Source organism: Tachysurus vachellii, chromosome 26, assembly GCF_030014155.1.
Source record: "Tachysurus vachellii isolate PV-2020 chromosome 26, HZAU_Pvac_v1, whole genome shotgun sequence".
Taxonomy (NCBI): Eukaryota; Metazoa; Chordata; class Actinopteri; order Siluriformes; family Bagridae; genus Tachysurus; species Tachysurus vachellii.
Genome location: NC_083485.1, coordinates 13,579,350 through 13,586,849, shown reverse-complemented (window position 1 = coordinate 13,586,849; position 7,500 = coordinate 13,579,350). Strand labels below are relative to the sequence as shown.

Genomic DNA, 7,500 nt, shown 5'->3' with positions numbered 1-7,500 from the left:
CTAGTATGCTAGTATGCTAGTGGCTCACAGCCTGTCTGCTCTCTGAGCGGTGGCGCAGACGGCAAAGCGAGATTCAGAAGTGAAGAGGGATTATTACACGGGACTAAAATAAAAGTGAGGTAAATAAGAACCTAAACTGATATTTTTTTGGTGTGTAGATTTAAAAGGTTTGTGTTTAAGCGCGTTGTGCTAGTTGCTAGTTCGAGGTGTTTATGTGGCTGTTAGTAAACGTGCCTGTGTTGTTTGCTTTGCTTTTGCTTTTGCTTTTGGTACCTTACTGAGGCGTCGTGGTTAAAAAAATAAATACATATTTATGATGATTTGGACACTTACGATGCACTTTTTTTTAATGAAAAGTGTACTTAAAATGCAGGTGAGTCATTTGAATGAGTCATTTCAATGAATCATTTAAGGAGTCATGTTAAGGAGTCATTTGAAGGTTCTGCATTACTGTTATATTATGCAACACGTTGCCGTGTAAAAACAGATTCTAATAATAAATAAAGTTCTAATTTTCATCCCTTACACCTAAAGTAACACCTAAAGTTTTTCAACGTAACGAAACCAGTGAACTCTAATTGACACTGAATCGGTTCAATGTGCTTCTAATAAGCTTGGCTGAATCCCGAATGTACCCTAAGATGTGAGCACTACGTTAGGGTATATTATGCCTTGTCAATCTAATATAGCAAACAATATGTCCATTAGTACACTGTTTTGGATTCAGCTGCTTTGCAATAACTTATGAATAATTTAGCAGGTGAATCAGAAGTTTTGTGTTTCATTTTAAGGAGTCATTTTAAGGTTCTGCATTACTATGTTGTATTATGCAGCACGTTGTCATGTAAAAACGGATTCTAATAATAAATAAAGTTCTAATTTTCATCACTTACACCTAAAGTAACACCTAAAGTATTTCCTTTTCAAGTTTTTCAACGTAACGAAACCAGTGAGCTCTATTTAACACTGAATCGGTTCAATGTGCTTCTAATAAGCTTTGCAATAACTTATGAATGGAGCAGTAACCTATATACCTGTATGGTGTGAATATAATTCTACACGTTTTATTTTATTTATAATTAAAACAGCTTACATGCACTTGTAATCTTTTTAAGATCAGAAGACACACCCATTTATAACACCGGTTTTTTAGAGAGTCGATTCATTTGGCTCGGCTCACCGATACGAGTCGACTCCGTAGAAATGGCTTCCCAAATGAGAATTTCCTATAATGCCAAAAAAAAGGTGTTTTCACCAGTGATTGCTGTTTTCTCACTAATCATTCTCAACAGATATAATTCAACGAAATGTTACACTTCAGTATGCGTTAGGCTCTTTTAATGTTCATCTAAAAGAGCCGGTTCAAAGAGTCGACTAGTTCTCGAGCTATATAGTATAGTATATAATTAGACTGTATTTATATGGGCTTGATAAATACTGTGATATTGGAGACTTGTTTTGACTCATTATGGATTGTAAATGTTGTGAAATTGCTGTGGTATAAGATGACTAATATAATACCCGTGTGCTGTTATAGGAAAACAATCAACTTGATGATGATTAGAGTAAAAGTTTAATGGGGATTAACATCATCCCACTCTGTTGTTGATTATTTTCCTATTACAGCAAATGAGATGTTATTTTGCACACAAGAAGATGGTCCACGGGGTGTTGTCACTACCAGTGCTAGTGAGTTCTGGTTCATTTTAATATATAAAGCACCAAATCAATCATTTATTAGTTTCATATTGTACGATATTCACTACTTCCTGTCTGAGAGCAAACTGATTCACTCTGCAGAAATTCACACTTGAGTTAAACATTGACAGCTTTGATTGCCGGAGTCAGATTTACAGCCGTGAACTCGCCTGTGCCTTTAGGCAAGAGAAACAGCTCATCTGTGTGAAGTGAGCTGTTTTTTTTTTTTCTTCTTTCATTCATTCAGAGTTCTGTAGCAACTTGTTTTATTGCTTTTTACACATAACGGTAAATAAGCACACCGGTATTTCCCTGAACAACAGCCTGTAAAAACCCGTCTGTACGGAAACACAGTGGCTTGGCATCGATATTGTACTGTACTGTTTATTCACCAAGCTGCTCCCTGAATGCTTTTTTTCTCCCTCCATCTGTGTGAAATCTCACCACGGGGCTTTTGTCGCTGGGTGCAGCTCTGGATGGAGGCCAGGGCACGTGTGTGTGTGTGTGTGTGTGTGTGTAAAGCTTTTTATTTGCTGAGAAGCTTTAATCCATTACAATCCACACAGTCATGTGATCCTTTAATCCGACTGTCTGCACACTGCGAGCAGATCTGTAGATGTTCTGCCATCGAAAACAATATAAAACTATATTCTGGAAACATCCACCTCGTACACAACCATCGCCTGTGGAATAAGGGGAATGAAACACATGCCTTTGCACTGATAAAGTCTCTAGTGGCCCTAAGAAATTGTAACATCCTCATTCTTCAGACAGCACCAGTACTGTACCGACCTCGTCTGATTGACATCATGTAAAAATGTACTGTTTGTAGACCCACTGGATAACAGGATTTTTACATCTCTCTCTCTCTCGCTCTCTCTCTCTCTCGCTCTCTCTCTCTCTCTCTCTCTCTCTCTCGCTCTCTCTCTCTCTCTCTCTCGCTCGCCCTCGCTCGCTCTCTCTCGCTCTCTCTCTCTCGCTCTCTCTCTCTCTCTCTCTCTCTCTCGGCACACAGGTCATCCTGTCCTGACTTTACCCTACAGCATGTATTCAGTTCCTCTTGGTGAATATTTTTGCTCCAATCGCCAGCCTAGACATCCTCACACTCTCATAAAAGGAGAGTTGTTGTGTTTTTTTTGTCCCTCATGTCTTTCTATTTTCCTTCATTCTTACATCCTTCTCTCTCTCTCTCTCTCTCTCTCTCTCTCTCTCTCTCTCTCTCTCTCTCTGACATGATCTCAGGTTATACACAGTAGAGCTTTCGAGTGTAGCAGCTAGAATTGTCTGGTTGTTTTTTGTTTTCAGTGAAGCTGCTAAATGGTTACGGATTATTTATTCCTTGCTCATAAATGGTTTCCAATATAAAAGGACAGCGTGTAAAGAAAAGAGAAAGAGAATCACAGACACGTGCTGATCTGAAAACAGGGCCGTTTGGCAGTGTTTCACGGTCACAAGCTTCCAGCGTGAGCACACACACACACACACACACACACACAGCTGATGTGGGATCAACCGGTCCTCTGTGTGGTCCTCATAAAGCCCATTGAAAGTCGAGGTTTGGGAGAGAAACCGACGCAGCGTGCATGTTTAAATCCACATTCCCACAGCAGGAGCCACCCAGCATGATCACACCCTCCATCTTAAACCCTTAACCAGCGCTAACGACAGTGGACTTAACGCTGTGTTAATCGAATCACATGCTCACAGCTGAGGCAAATCCTAGATTCCCAGACACTTAACGATCCAGCAGTGACGCACACAAACGTAATCTTTTACCCAGACTCATGCTTCGAGGTGTAAATGAAAGACGTCAGATTTTACATGTCGTACGTTTCGAGGCCAAATCCCAAATATCTTCACTGATCTGTTCATGCAGGTAAATATCACTTTTATAAAAGAAAATAAATTCCATCCATAATATTTATTTATATATTTAGATTTTTTTTTTTAAATTTATGTTTAACATTTATATTTCATTTATAATCTAGAGTTAATATTAAACAAACAAGAAATGCGATAAAATGTGGCATAAATAAAGGGTATTTATTTAAAACCGCAATAGACGCAGCTCAGGAAAAGTTTCTTTTATTAGACATTTGTGTTAAATAGTTAGAAATTTCTTTATTTATAAGCATCTCTTGCTATTTATAATGTAAATTTGAAAATTCCAACACTATTCAGGCTCATTTTAGTCTGACGGCTGTAGTGTTTTATTCCTCACAGACCGTTTAAGGTTTTTTATTTTTATTCAGCTTTCTTTTTGTCATCGTCTTCTTTTTTGGTCCTTACATTAATTGCTGTGAGGCTTTTTTTTTTTAAATCAAGTACTTCAGAATCAATTTTTTTCTCATCTGGTGAAGTTAATAAGGCAGAAATGTAGAAAGAGGTAACATGGGTGGAGTTTAGGGGTCACTGCAGGGCTCCGGACTTTCAGCCCCAGGGGTTTTACAGCTTCCCATCGTCCCTCCCGCTCACATTCCTGCATAACCATCAAAGAGCCGAAACCCGCAGGACGAGCCGCCGTTATCGACCCACGTGTTAACCTTCAACACCCAACTGTGTCTTTTACAAACTGGTTAAAGTTCCTTATGTCAGCACAGAAGGACCACGGTGCATTTGTCCCCGAAACAGACGGCCCAGTTAGACGAGAAACGTAGAGCTGAAGACCGGAAAGACGAGCCGAAATACGTGACGACTGAAAACAATGTCTGATCTGCTGATCTTTTATCTTCTCTGTGAAAGAAGACGATGCTTGTCAGGATTGTCAGCTTTATAAAAAGATTTTATTGGTGTGTTAAAGAGACAGCAATCAATAGCCTTAGGGCAGCGCTTTAGATAGAACAAATTTAGCTCAGTGTTTAATATTCTGTGTTAAGGACCTAAATGTCACGTATATGTTGTGTCACTATCATTTAGGCCGCAGGTCATTTAAATGCCCCAAACCCCATCCAACCCACACTTTTACACTTTTACACTTTTACACATTTACATGTCCAGTATTTAGCAGACGTCCTCATCAAGAGTGACTTATTTTATCTCATGGTATACAACTGACCAATTGAGGGTTAAGGGCCTTGTTCAGGGGCCCAGCAGTGGCAGCCTCTGTCTCTCTCGCTCGCTCTCTGTCTCTCTCGCTCGCTCTCTGTCTCTCTCGCTCGCTCGCTCTCTGTCTCTCTCGCTCGCTCTCTGTCTCTCTCGCTCGCTCTCTGTCTCTCTCGCTCGCTCTCTGTCTCTCTCGCTCGCTCTCTGTCTCTCTCGCTCGCTCTCTGTCTCTCTCGCTCTCTCTCTGTCTCTCTCGCTCGCTCTCTGTCTCTCTCGCTCGCTCGCTCTCTGTCTCTCTCGCTCGCTCTCTGTCTCTCTCGCTCGCTCTCTGTCTCTCTCGCTCGCTCTCTGTCTCTCTCGCTCGCTCTCTCGCTCTCTCTCTCTCTCGCTTGCTCTCTCGCGCTCTCTCTCTGTCTCTCTCTCACTCTCTCTCGCTCTCTTGCTTGCTCTCTCACTCGCTCTCTCGCTCTCTCTCTCTCTCTCGCTTGCTCTCTCTCTCGCTCTCTCGCTCTCTCGCTTGCTCTCTCGCTCTCTCTCTCTCTCTCGCTTGCTCTCTCGCGCTCTCTCTCTGTCTCTCTCTCACTCTCTCTCTCTCTCTCTCTCTCTCTCTCTCTCTCTCTCGCTCGCTCTCTCTCTCTCTCTCGCTCGCTCGCTCGCTCGCTCTCTCGCTCTCTCTCTCTCTCGCTTGCTCTCTCGCGCTCTCTCTCTGTCTCTCTCTCACTCTCTCTCACTCTCTCTCGCTCTCTCGCTTGCTCTCTCGCTCGCTCTCTCTCTCGCTTGCTCTCTCGCTTGCTCTCTCGCTCTCTCTCTCTCTCTCGCTTGCTCTCTCGCGCTCTCTCTCACTCTCTCTCTCTCTCTCGCTCTCTCTCTCTGTCTCTCTCTCACTCTCTCTCTCTCTCACTTGCTGTCTCTCCCGCGCTCTCTCTCTGTCTCGCTTTGTCTCACTCTCTCTCTCTCTCTCTCTCTCTGTCTCTCTCTCTCGCTTGCTCTCTCTGTCTCTCTCTCTCACTTGCTCTCTCTCTCTCTCTCGCTTGCTCTCTCTCTCTCTAATACTAATAATAAAAATGTTTTTTTTTTTTTAATTAAAAAAGGTTGCTCTCTATATTTAAGAAAGAAAGAAAGGTTTAAGAGTCTCTTGACTGAACGCAGTGTAAGACTGCTGAGTGTCGGCCATTCGGAGTCTGAGGCGTTATGATGTTACAGGTTTTACACTCAGTTTTTAGTGCAGATTGAGTTCTTATATGACATTTAAGGTGGAGATAGAACTGTCTTAAATTTAACCTGCTGACACCCTGCTATTAGCTTATTGTGGCTCTGCAGAAGAACCACAAATATAATCTTACACTTCACACTGTGTGTGTGTGTGTGTGTGTGTGTGTGTGTGTGTGCAGGAGAGAGAGAGAGAGTAAAATACACCTGACATCTTGGGGAATTCCATGAAAACATCACCGTACTTCCCACCACAACACACAGCTTTTGCTTTTGCTTCTCATTGTAATTTGCAGGAAGAAGGATGAGGATTTTTCTACAAACCAGTTCACTAATCACCAGCAGTGAAACCAAAACAGTCATGATGGTTCATGAGGTTGTAGAGAGATTTGTTGTGTTTACTGAAAGCCGTCCTGATTATGGGAAAGTTGCAGCGTGAACAATGTGAATTACATCAAAACATGATACCTTATTGTTTCTATAGTAAAAGCATACACAGGGACTTGGTGAGGTTTGCTGTGTGGAATTGGAAGGAGTCGGCAGCGTCTGCATGTCGTAACGGTCCTCGTGACTTTGTGGTCGTTCAGTTATATTCCAGTCTTTGTCTTAAATTCGCAAAAGTTTTGTTGAGAGTTTCGGTAAAATTCTCAACAACATTACAGTAACATTCTCAACATTACAGTAACATTCTCAACATTACAGTAACATTCTCAACATTACAGTAACATTCTCAAAGTTTCAGTAACATTCTCAACATTACAGTAACATTCTCAACGTTTCAGTAACATTCTCAACATTACAGTAACATTCTCAACGTTTCAGTAACATTCTCAACATTACAGTAACATTCTCAACGTTTCAGTAACATTCTCAACGTTTCAGTAACATTCTCAACGTTTCAGTAACATTCTCAACATTACAGTAACATTCTCAACGTTTCAGTAACATTCTCAACGTTACAGTAACATTCTCAACAACATTATAATAAAATTCTCAACAACAATACAGTAACATTTCTCTTCAACATTACAGTAACATTTCTCAACAACATTACAGTAACATTTCTCAACATTACATTAACATTTCTCAACAACATTACAGTAACATTTCTCAACATTACATTAACATTTCTCAACAACAATACAGTTTAATTGATGGAAGCGTTTTTCTGCTCGTTCTTGAGTTCCCTACAGTGAGACATGACGTGTAGCGACACGTCTCTCTCACGCTGATGACTATCAGGACAAAAGCCTGAATTCCACACACATGTAGTTTAAAAAGACCTCATCATAACCTTGTTATGTGTGTGTGTGTGTGTGTGTGTGTGTGTGTGTGTGTGTGTGTGCGTGTGTGTGTGTGCGCGCATCCTGCCTCATCATGCCCAAAGGTTGTAGTTTCAGTTATAGAACACAGCATGTTCAGGATCGACCTAGAAATCCCAGTAGTGTCTTTGCTGAGACAAAATCTTGCTCATCTGTCTTGTGGTTACGTCTGAAAGGCCAAGTGGTATTGATATTAATTTTCTATTTATTTATGTATTTATTTACGTAT

General features: G+C 41.1%; 1 protein-coding gene across 4 annotated transcripts in view; it reads left to right on the top strand.

Moving 5' to 3' along the window:
• Position 1: 1 nt before the first annotated feature.
• The window catches only part of LOC132840929 (MOB kinase activator 3B), a 24,135-nt gene continuing 16,636 nt past the window's right edge, over positions 2-7,500 (top strand). The window contains exon 1 of one of the 4 annotated variants that reach the window (XM_060863019.1): positions 2-114. The gene's annotated coding sequence lies outside the window, so the exon portion shown is untranslated. Of the gene's footprint in view, positions 120-1,672; positions 1,690-7,312; positions 7,456-7,500 lie in introns of those variants that run through there. The other 3 variants (XM_060863018.1, XM_060863020.1, XM_060863017.1) reach the window with 3 other exon arrangements.